This window comes from Chrysochloris asiatica, unplaced genomic scaffold (assembly GCF_000296735.1).
Source record: "Chrysochloris asiatica unplaced genomic scaffold, ChrAsi1.0 scaffold00660, whole genome shotgun sequence".
Taxonomy (NCBI): domain Eukaryota; kingdom Metazoa; phylum Chordata; class Mammalia; order Afrosoricida; family Chrysochloridae; genus Chrysochloris; species Chrysochloris asiatica.
This window is the reverse complement of record NW_006409178.1, coordinates 202,460-212,026: the sequence shown is the minus strand read 5'-3', so window position 1 is coordinate 212,026 and position 9,567 is coordinate 202,460.

The following is a 9,567-nucleotide window of genomic DNA, read 5'->3' as shown; positions in this document are numbered from 1 at the left end:
TCCTGGCATGCTTGTTGAATCAGATGGTATTTAAATGTTGGTGAATAGCTTGAAACATTACAGCAACAAAAAACCCACAACATTGCCACAAACTGACAGAAAATTGTAGATACTATAAACTGCATTGCCTTATAATCATCAAGTTATGATTCTTCTTAATAATTTCTATTATATTTGACTGAAGCTTTAAAGAGTGTGTCTGTGTTGAAGATGGTTAAGTGTCATCTTGTAAAGACAATGGTTGGAGGCTGGATTTAACCCAGAAGTGCTGCCTGAGATAAAGCCCAATGATCCAATTTGAGTAATTTAAGCTTTAAAAACCCTGGCACATATGGGAAAGATTAAGAGTAGATGTGAAAACTTTAGAAACTGGGGCTGATTAACTTTTTTAAGAATGCTGTAAAACAATATTTTGAAATATTTACTAAATGAATGGTCAGTACGTGTATATTTAAATGATATTAAAAAGAAGTGTTCTAATTGGTTAGTCTCTTCATGGTAGCATTTAATTATGAAGGAATATAAGGAACTTCCTTATTTCTTCCTTAATTTTTTCTGAAAAACAGTGCAGAAAAAATTCATAGTGTGTGTGTTTTAATTAACCCTCTTTATCATTTTCTACTCTAATACACAATGCATTTTCCCTTCTCATCAACTCTCTATTGTACCCTTCTCTTCAACTTGTAGACCTGTCTTTAATAGTTCAAATGAACAATAGTTTCAGGAAGCTAATCCTTTAATAGACATGTATTTATATAAATATTTTCTCTACGTACATACAAGTGCCTTTCGGTGACCTTGCTCATAAACATTCATGTTAGAATGATCTGTGTGTCCAACACACTTTGAAACTGACTGTGAATTATATTTTATAAAATGGAATTAAAATAACAATAGGATGCTTTATATTTGGCCTCCTCAAATATATTCTCTTACTTAACATTTATAATGTTTCCATGACATGGATTGTTTATGTAGGTATCATATTAGTAATTTCACAATTAAGATATCTAGGGGAAGTAATTTAAAAACATATAAATTAGGTTACCAGAAACCAAAGCATGGCTTAGTATACAAAGTCAACTCTCTTGCCTCTAAGTTAAGCCCATAGCTCTTCAATTATATTTAGTGTGCATATTAATTGACATGAGCTAGTCTCTCTCTGCTGCCTTTTATTCTGGTTAACCAACAAGACTCATTGAAAAGATAGAAGCAATTTACTATTACTGAGAAAGGAAATTCAATAAGATTAAGTGATCATGGGAAAAACAATTTATGCATAATGTCTAGGTACTGATAGGTACACTCTAACATCATCTGCGTGTGTGGTTCCTTCAGTTATATACTCTGGATGTGAATGAAAATAAGTCTCTCACTCTTCACTTTAAAGGACAAAACTCCTTCATTTAAGTAGAAGCAAGTTTTCAAAAGAAGTAACAGAAATTTAATCCAAATGCTGTTGTTGTTAAGTGCCATGGAGTCTGATCTGACTCATAGCAACCCTGTATAGGATTTCTGAGGAGTAGCTGATGAGATTGAGCCACCAACTTTGCAGTTCAAGTACACCAACCCACCGCACCACACCAGGATTCCATAATTCATGTAGTCATAGCCAAAGACATTTTTTCAATCCAGTGCTCAGATATTCAAAGATTTACTCTCATATAGTCTAGCACTGACTTTCCTCTACTTACATCCTTTGCATTCATGTAAAGAGAAAAACCTACCGCTCTGTTCCATCATTTTCTCTGGAAAATAAAATAGACAAAAATTAGACAATTTTGGAAAACTACTGCTACAAAATATAATTAAAGGATAAACTGAAGAATATTTAAATGGAATAACCAATACTCACATTGATTGTTAAACCCAATAAACAATATGTTGTTGTTAAGTGTCATTAAGTCACTTCTGAACCATAGCAACCCTATATAGGGTTTCCAGGAAGCTACTGTGAGCTTGATCAGCCAACCTTGCAGTTCAAATGACTTTGCAGTCCAGCGCATTAACCCATTGCACTACACTAGGACTCCCAATGAACAATATATGTGCTACGTAACATGAATGTAGTGATAGACTTGTGTCTGTGGTATCTGTTCTTCTGTTGAGTGCCATCAAGTTGGTTAAGCATCATAACAACACTACCAAGAATAAAGCAACAGAGTGGCCAGTCATGTGTCATTCTCACAGTCATTATCATTTTATGTAATATAAAGGTAGGGATGTTGCTGTTGTTGTCTGTTGCTGTGGACTTGTCTCACACTCACAGCAACCCTATACACAACAGAAGAAAACAATGCCTGCTCCTAAACTATCCTCACAATGACTGTTATGCTTGAGCCCATTGCTGGTGACACAGTGTCAATTCATGTCGTAGGGGATCTTCCTCTTTTTCTTCATTATCCACTTTGCCAAGCATCATGTTTTCCTCCAGGGACTAGTACAAAGTATGAGAGACCAAGTCTTGCCTTCCTTGCCTCCAAAGAGCACTCTAGCTGTAACCCTTCCAATACAGACCTGATATTTCTTCTGGAAGTCCGTCATTTTTTCAGTATTCTTTTCCAGCACCTTCATTCAAACTCATCAATACCTCTACAGTCTTCCTTAGACATTCTCCAACGTATACAAGTACATCAAGCATCTGAAGGTACCCTGGCTTGTTCTTGGACACCTTAAAGAGGACTTGTACAGCAGTTTTACCTAATGAAATACGACATTTGATTTCTTGACTGCTGCTATCATGAGTGTTGATTGTGGAGTCCAGCAACATGAAGTCTTTGACAACTTCAGTGTTTCCCCATTTATCATGTTCTTCTTTATTGGGCCAGTTGTGATGAATTTTTTCTTTACATTGAGATGACATCCATTCTGAAGGCTGTGGTATTTGATCTCATAGTGAGTATTTTAAGTTATATCCTTTAAGCAAGCAAGGTTGTATCATCTTCATATCAAAGGTGGCTAATGAATCTTCCTCTAATCCTTTTGAAACACTCTTCTTCATATAAGCCAGCTTTTCAGATTATTTGCTCCGAATGTTGTTGTTAATGTTCTATTCTGACCCATACAGACCACATAGACAATAGAATGAAACATCGCCTGGTCCTGCACCATCCTTACAATTGCTTCCACACTTAAACCGGATGCCCCTGCCACTGTGGCAATCTAATTCATTGGGTGTCTTTCTCTATTTGCTGACCCTCCACTTTACTAAGAAAGATGTCATTATTCAAGTACTATTCCCTCCTGGCAATATGTGTGAAGTATGAGAGGTGAAATCTGGCTTTCTTGGCTTCCAAGGAGCGTTGTAGTTGCATTTCTGTCAACACAGATTTGTCTGTCCTTCTGGCAGTCCATTGCACCTTTAATAGTCTCCTCCAACACCAAAGTCAAAGGCCTCAGAATTCTTTAATGGTTTTCCTAATTGTACAACTTTCACATCTCTATTAGTTGTAATTGAATTGAAAGAACATAACAGAAATAACAATGTAGCATCTGGTTTTTTTTCTGATTTTGAGTTATCAAATGATGGTCTTGAATGGCTTTCTTTTTCTGCATCATTAAGGACAGCTCTACATTTAAGGATGTAACTCTTTTTCTGTTTTATTTTAGAATGACTTCTAAACTGTGGGACTCATCTTCTGGTACTATATCAAATAATGTTCTTATTTTTTTGTTAGAGTTTACAGTAACTAACCATTCAGAAGCGATCTGCCTCTCTTCCTTCCAACCATGTCTTAGTCTGGAAGCTCTGCTGAATCCTGCCACGCATGCTGTATATGATGGTATTTAGCGTTTGTGACTAGCTTGAAACATCACAGGAACAAAAAACCCACAAAATTGCCACAATCTGAAAGCAAATTGTTTGAAACTATAAACAGCACCCCCCCCCCTAAATTTAGAGATCACCTGAAGAACAGATTGATACATTAAACACTAAAGACTGAAGACCAGAAGTGTTGTGGGATGACATCAAGAACATCATACGTGAAGAAAGCAAAAAGTCATTAAGAAGACAAGAAAGAAGGAAAAAGTCAAAATGGATGTGAGAAGAAACTCTGCAACTTGCTTTCCAGTGTAGAGTTGCTAAAGCAAATGAAGTAATGAGGATGTCCAAGAGCTGAGTAAAAAATTACAAAGATCAGCTTGAGAAGATAAAGCCAAATATTATAAGAAAATGTGCTAAGATCTGGAATCAGAAAACCAAAAAGGAAGAACATGCTCAGCATTTCTCAAACTGGGGGAGCTGAAGAAAAAATTCAAGCCTCAGCTTTTGTTATTGAAAGATTCTGTGGGCAAATTATGGAATGATACAGAAAGTATCAAGAGAAGATGGAAGGAATACACAGAGTCACTGTACCAAAAGGAAATGCTTAATGTTCAACCATATCAAGAGGTAGCATATGATCAAGAGCCAATGATACTTAGGGAGGAAGTCCAAGATGCATTGAAGGAATTGGCAAGGAACAAGGCAGCAGGAATTGATGGAATAAAAATTAAAATCTTTCAAGAAAGTGAGGCGGCACAAGAGGCACTCATTCAGATCTGCCAACAAATTTGGAAGACAACTAGCTGGCCGACTGATTGGAAGAGATCCATATTTGTGCCCATTCCAAAGAGAGGTGACCCAATGGAATGCAGAAATCATCAGACAATCTATTTGATATCTCAAGCAAGTAAAGTTTTGCTAAAGGTAATACAGAAATGGCTTCAATCATAGAGGCCGTGGAATGAGACGTATCATTGCTGATGTCTGATGGATCTTGGCTGAAAGCAGAAAATATCAGAAAGATATTTACTTGTGCTTTATTGACTATGTAAAGGCTTTCAATTGTGTGGATCATGACAAACTGTAGACAACATTGCAAATATGAATATTCCAGAACACTTAATTGTACTTCTGAGGAATCTATACCTGGACCAAGAAGGAGTTGTTTGAACAGAACATGGGAACACTGAATGTTTTAAAATTAAGACAGGTGTGCTACAAGGTTGTATTCTTTCACCATACTTATTCAACCTGTATGCTGAGCAAATAATCCAAGAAGCTGGGTTCTATGAAGAAAAACATGGCATCATGATTGGAGGAAGACTCATTAACAACCTATCATATGCAGATGATACAACCTTGCTTGTTGAAAATGCAGAGGACTTAAAACATTTACTGATGAAGATCAAAGAGCACAGCCTTCGGTACAGATTACATCTCAATGTCAAGAAAACAAAAATCCTCACCACTGGACCAATAAACAACATTCTTATCAATGGAGAAAAGATTGAAGTTGTCAAGGACTTCATTCTTCTTGGATCAGCTATCAACAAAGTGGAAGCAGCAGTCAAGAGATCAGACGATGTACTGGATTAGGCAAATCTGCTGCACAAGATCTTTTTAAAGTGTCGAAGAGCAAAGATGTCAGCTTGAGGACTAAGGTGAGCCTAACTCAAGCCATCATATTTTCAGCAACCTCATATGCTTATGAAAGCTGGACAGTGAATAAGGAAGACTATAGAAGAATTGATGCTTTTGTGTTATGGTGTTGGAGGAGAATATTGAAAGTGCCATGGGCTGCCAAAAGAACCAATAGATCCATTTTGGAAAATGTGCAGACAGAGTACTCCTTAGAGTTCAGGATGGCCAAACTTCATCTCTCATACTTTGGACATATTGTCAGGAGGGAACAGTCGCTGGAGAAGGATATCATGTGTTTGGTAAGATTGAGGGACAGAGAAAAAAAAGGAAGACCCCCAACTAGATGGATTGGCCAAGTGGGAGCATCAATGTACTCAAGTGTGGCAACAGTAGTGAGGTTGGCTCAAGATCGGACATTGTTTCGTTCTGCTGTGCATAAGATTTCTATGAGTCAGTGCTGACCCGATGGCACCTAAGAACAGCAACAGCATAAACAGCATTGCTTTAAAATTATCAAGTTACAGTTTTCCTTTATAATTTCTATTATATTTGACTGAAGCTTTAAAGAGTGTGTCAGTGTTGCAGATGGTTAAGTGCCATCTTGTAAAGACAATGGTTGGAGGCTGGATTTAACCCAGAAGTGCTACCTGAGATAAAGCCCAGTGATCCACTTTGAGTAATTTAAGCCTTAAAAACCTTGGCATGTCTGTGGAAGATTAAAAGTAGGTGTGAAAGCTTTAGGAACTGGGGCTGATTTATCTTTCTAAGAATTCTGTAACATAATAATTTGAAATATTTACTAGATGAAATGTCAGTACATGTATATTTAAATGATATTAAAAAGAAGTGTTGTAATAGGTTAGTCTCTTTATGGTAGCATTTAATTATGAAGGAATATATAAGGAACTTCCTTATTTCTTCCTTAATTTTTTCTGAAAAACAGTACAGAAAAGATACATAGTATGTGTGTGTTTTTATTGGCCCACTTTATCCTTTTCCACTCTAATACACAATGAGTTTTTCCTTCTCAACAACTCTCTCTTGTACCCTTCTCTTCAACTTGCAGAACTTTCTTTAATAGTTCAAATGAACAATAGTTTCAGGAAGCAAATCCTTTAATAGATATGTATTTATATAAATATTTTCTTCATGTACGTTGCTTGTATGTAAGTTTTATGCTTTATTTTGCTCTTTGGAAACAAAAGTTTGAAGTTTTAATGAAGTCAATTATATATACTTATTTCAAGAACCTCACTTAGTGGGAATTCTATGCCTAACCCAGAGTCTTAAAGATTCTCTCATCTGTGAATATTTTATGAGATAGCTGTTTTCTGTAAGTGTGTGATGCATTCTGAATTTATCGCCATGTTACAATGTGAGTGAGAGCATAAATTCACCTTTTGGCACATGGATCAACAAACATCATGTTTATTGTTGTTGTCAAGTGCCATTGGTTCCCTTCTGACACATAATAACCTTCTATAGGGTTTCAAGGAGCAGTGGGTGAGTTTCCTATTGCTAACATTGTGTTAAGCAGTCCAGTGCTTATCATACGGTGCTACAACAGGTGACCTTTAAGTTTTAGTTCTCTGCTCTTTCATAAATATGCACATGCTTCCTTTCCTTCCCTTTAAGTTAATATGTGATCAAAGAAGGAATCTAGAGAACATGTTTGACATGTATTAGAAGTTGTTGTTAGGTACCCTCGAGTCTGTTCTGACTCATAGCAACCCTGTATTTGATTTCCAAGGAGCGGCTGGTGACTTTGAACAACAGACTACGTGGTTCAAACTGAACTTTGGTCCAGTGCTTATATTACAGCACCACACCGAGACTCCTGTATTGAAAGTATAGAAAGACATTTACAATGTCGTTGTTAAGTGCAGTCGAGTCAGTTCCAAACCATAGTGACCCTGCATAAGATTTTTGAGGAGCAGCTGGTAAGTTTGAACCACCGACATTTCAGTTCAAATGACTTGGCAGTCTAGCACATTAACCCATAGCACCTCACATTTGCAAAGGATGGACATTTATTAGGGTAGATCAATGCCCTCCCATTACTACCTGTGTCATTGAACTATTCTCTCATGAGCACACAGAACACATATAGCCTTTACAAAGAATTTATTTACATATTAAGTGTCCTGATGTTTATATGATATTTATAGTGTGCACCTATCCATTCTTCAAATTAGAGTGCCTAGCTTCCATTTAACATTTCCTGTGTGTTTCCTGCCGCTCTTTTTCCTCCTCATCTGTCTTCTCTACAGTGTCACCTCCTTTTTCAACCATAAATTGGTGATTTCACAGAAGATTCTGTTTTCTAGTAATTTTATTTTTGATAGCATATTTAAAAAAATTCGTTGAAGTTTTCAAAAAGTCATGTTCTTCTTTAGGATCCAAGTATGGCACTGCTGGTTAAGTGTAAAATTTAGACATTTTAAAACACTATAAAAAAGATTTTTGGTGAAATTCAGCTGGAATTGATTTGCTTTTAGTGTGAATACTCTTTGTAGAAGAAGACAAAAAACTCACCTTCAAATCTCTTTACAAGTCCTGAAAGAAAATGAGACAATCATTTATAATGGAAAAATGTGATATAATTTATAACTGATATTTTGACTATTTACATAGTTTACATACAAGTGCCTTTGGGTGACCTTGCTCATAAACATTCATGTTAGAATGATCTGTGTGTCCAACACACTTTGAAACTGACTGTGAATTATATTTTATAAAATGGAATTAAAATAACAATAGGATGCTTTATATTTGGCCTCCTCAAATACATTCTCTTACTTAACATTTATAATGTTCCCATGACATGGATTGTTTATGTAGGTATCATATTAGTAATTTCACAATTAAGATATCTAGGGGAAGTAATTTAAAAACATATAAATTAGGTTACCAGAAACCAAAGCATGGCTTAGTATACAAAGTCAACTCTCTTGCCTCTAAGTTAAGCCCATAGCTCTTCAATTATATTTAGTGTGCATATTAATTGACATGAGCTAGTCTCTCTCTGCTGCCTTTTATTCTGGTTAACCAACAAGACTCATTGAAAAGATAGAAGCAATTTACTATTACTGAGAAAGGAAATTCAATAAGATTAAGTGATCATGGGAAAAACAATTTATGCATAATGTCTAGGTACTGATAGGTACACTCTAACATCATCTGCGTGTGTGGTTCCTTCAGTTATATACTCTGGATGTGAATGAAAATAAGTCTCTCACTCTTCACTTTAAAGGACAAAACTCCTTCATTTAAGTAGAAGCAAGTTTTCAAAAGAAGTAACAGAAATTTAATCCAAATGCTGTTGTTGTTAAGTGCCATGGAGTCTGATCTGACTCATAGCAACCCTGTATAGGATTTCTGAGGAGTAGCTGATGAGATTGAGCCACCAACTTTGCAGTTCAAGTACACCAACCCACCGCACCACACCAGGATTCCATAATTCATGTAGTCATAGCCAAAGACATTTTTTCAATCCAGTGCTCAGATATTCAAAGATTTACTCTCATATAGTCTAGCACTGACTTTCCTCTACTTACATCCTTTGCATTCATGTAAAGAGAAAAACCTACCGCTCTGTTCCATCATTTTCTCTGGAAAATAAAATAGACAAAAATTAGACAATTTTGGAAAACTACTGCTACAAAATATAATTAAAGGATAAACTGAAGAATATTTAAATGGAATAACCAATACTCACATTGATTGTTAAACCCAATAAACAATATGTTGTTGTTAAGTGTCATTAAGTCACTTCTGAACCATAGCAACCCTATATAGGGTTTCCAGGAAGCTACTGTGAGCTTGATCAGCCAACCTTGCAGTTCAAATGACTTTGCAGTCCAGCGCATTAACCCATTGCACTACACTAGGACTCCCAATGAACAATATATGTGCTACGTAACATGAATGTAGTGATAGACTTGTGTCTGTGGTATCTGTTCTTCTGTTGAGTGCCATCAAGTTGGTTAAGCATCATAACAACACTACCAAGAATAAAGCAACAGAGTGGCCAGTCATGTGTCATTCTCACAGTCATTATCATTTTATGTAATATAAAGGTAGGGATGTTGCTGTTGTTGTCTGTTGCTGTGGACTTGTCTCACACTCACAGCAACCCTATACACAACAGAAGAAAACAA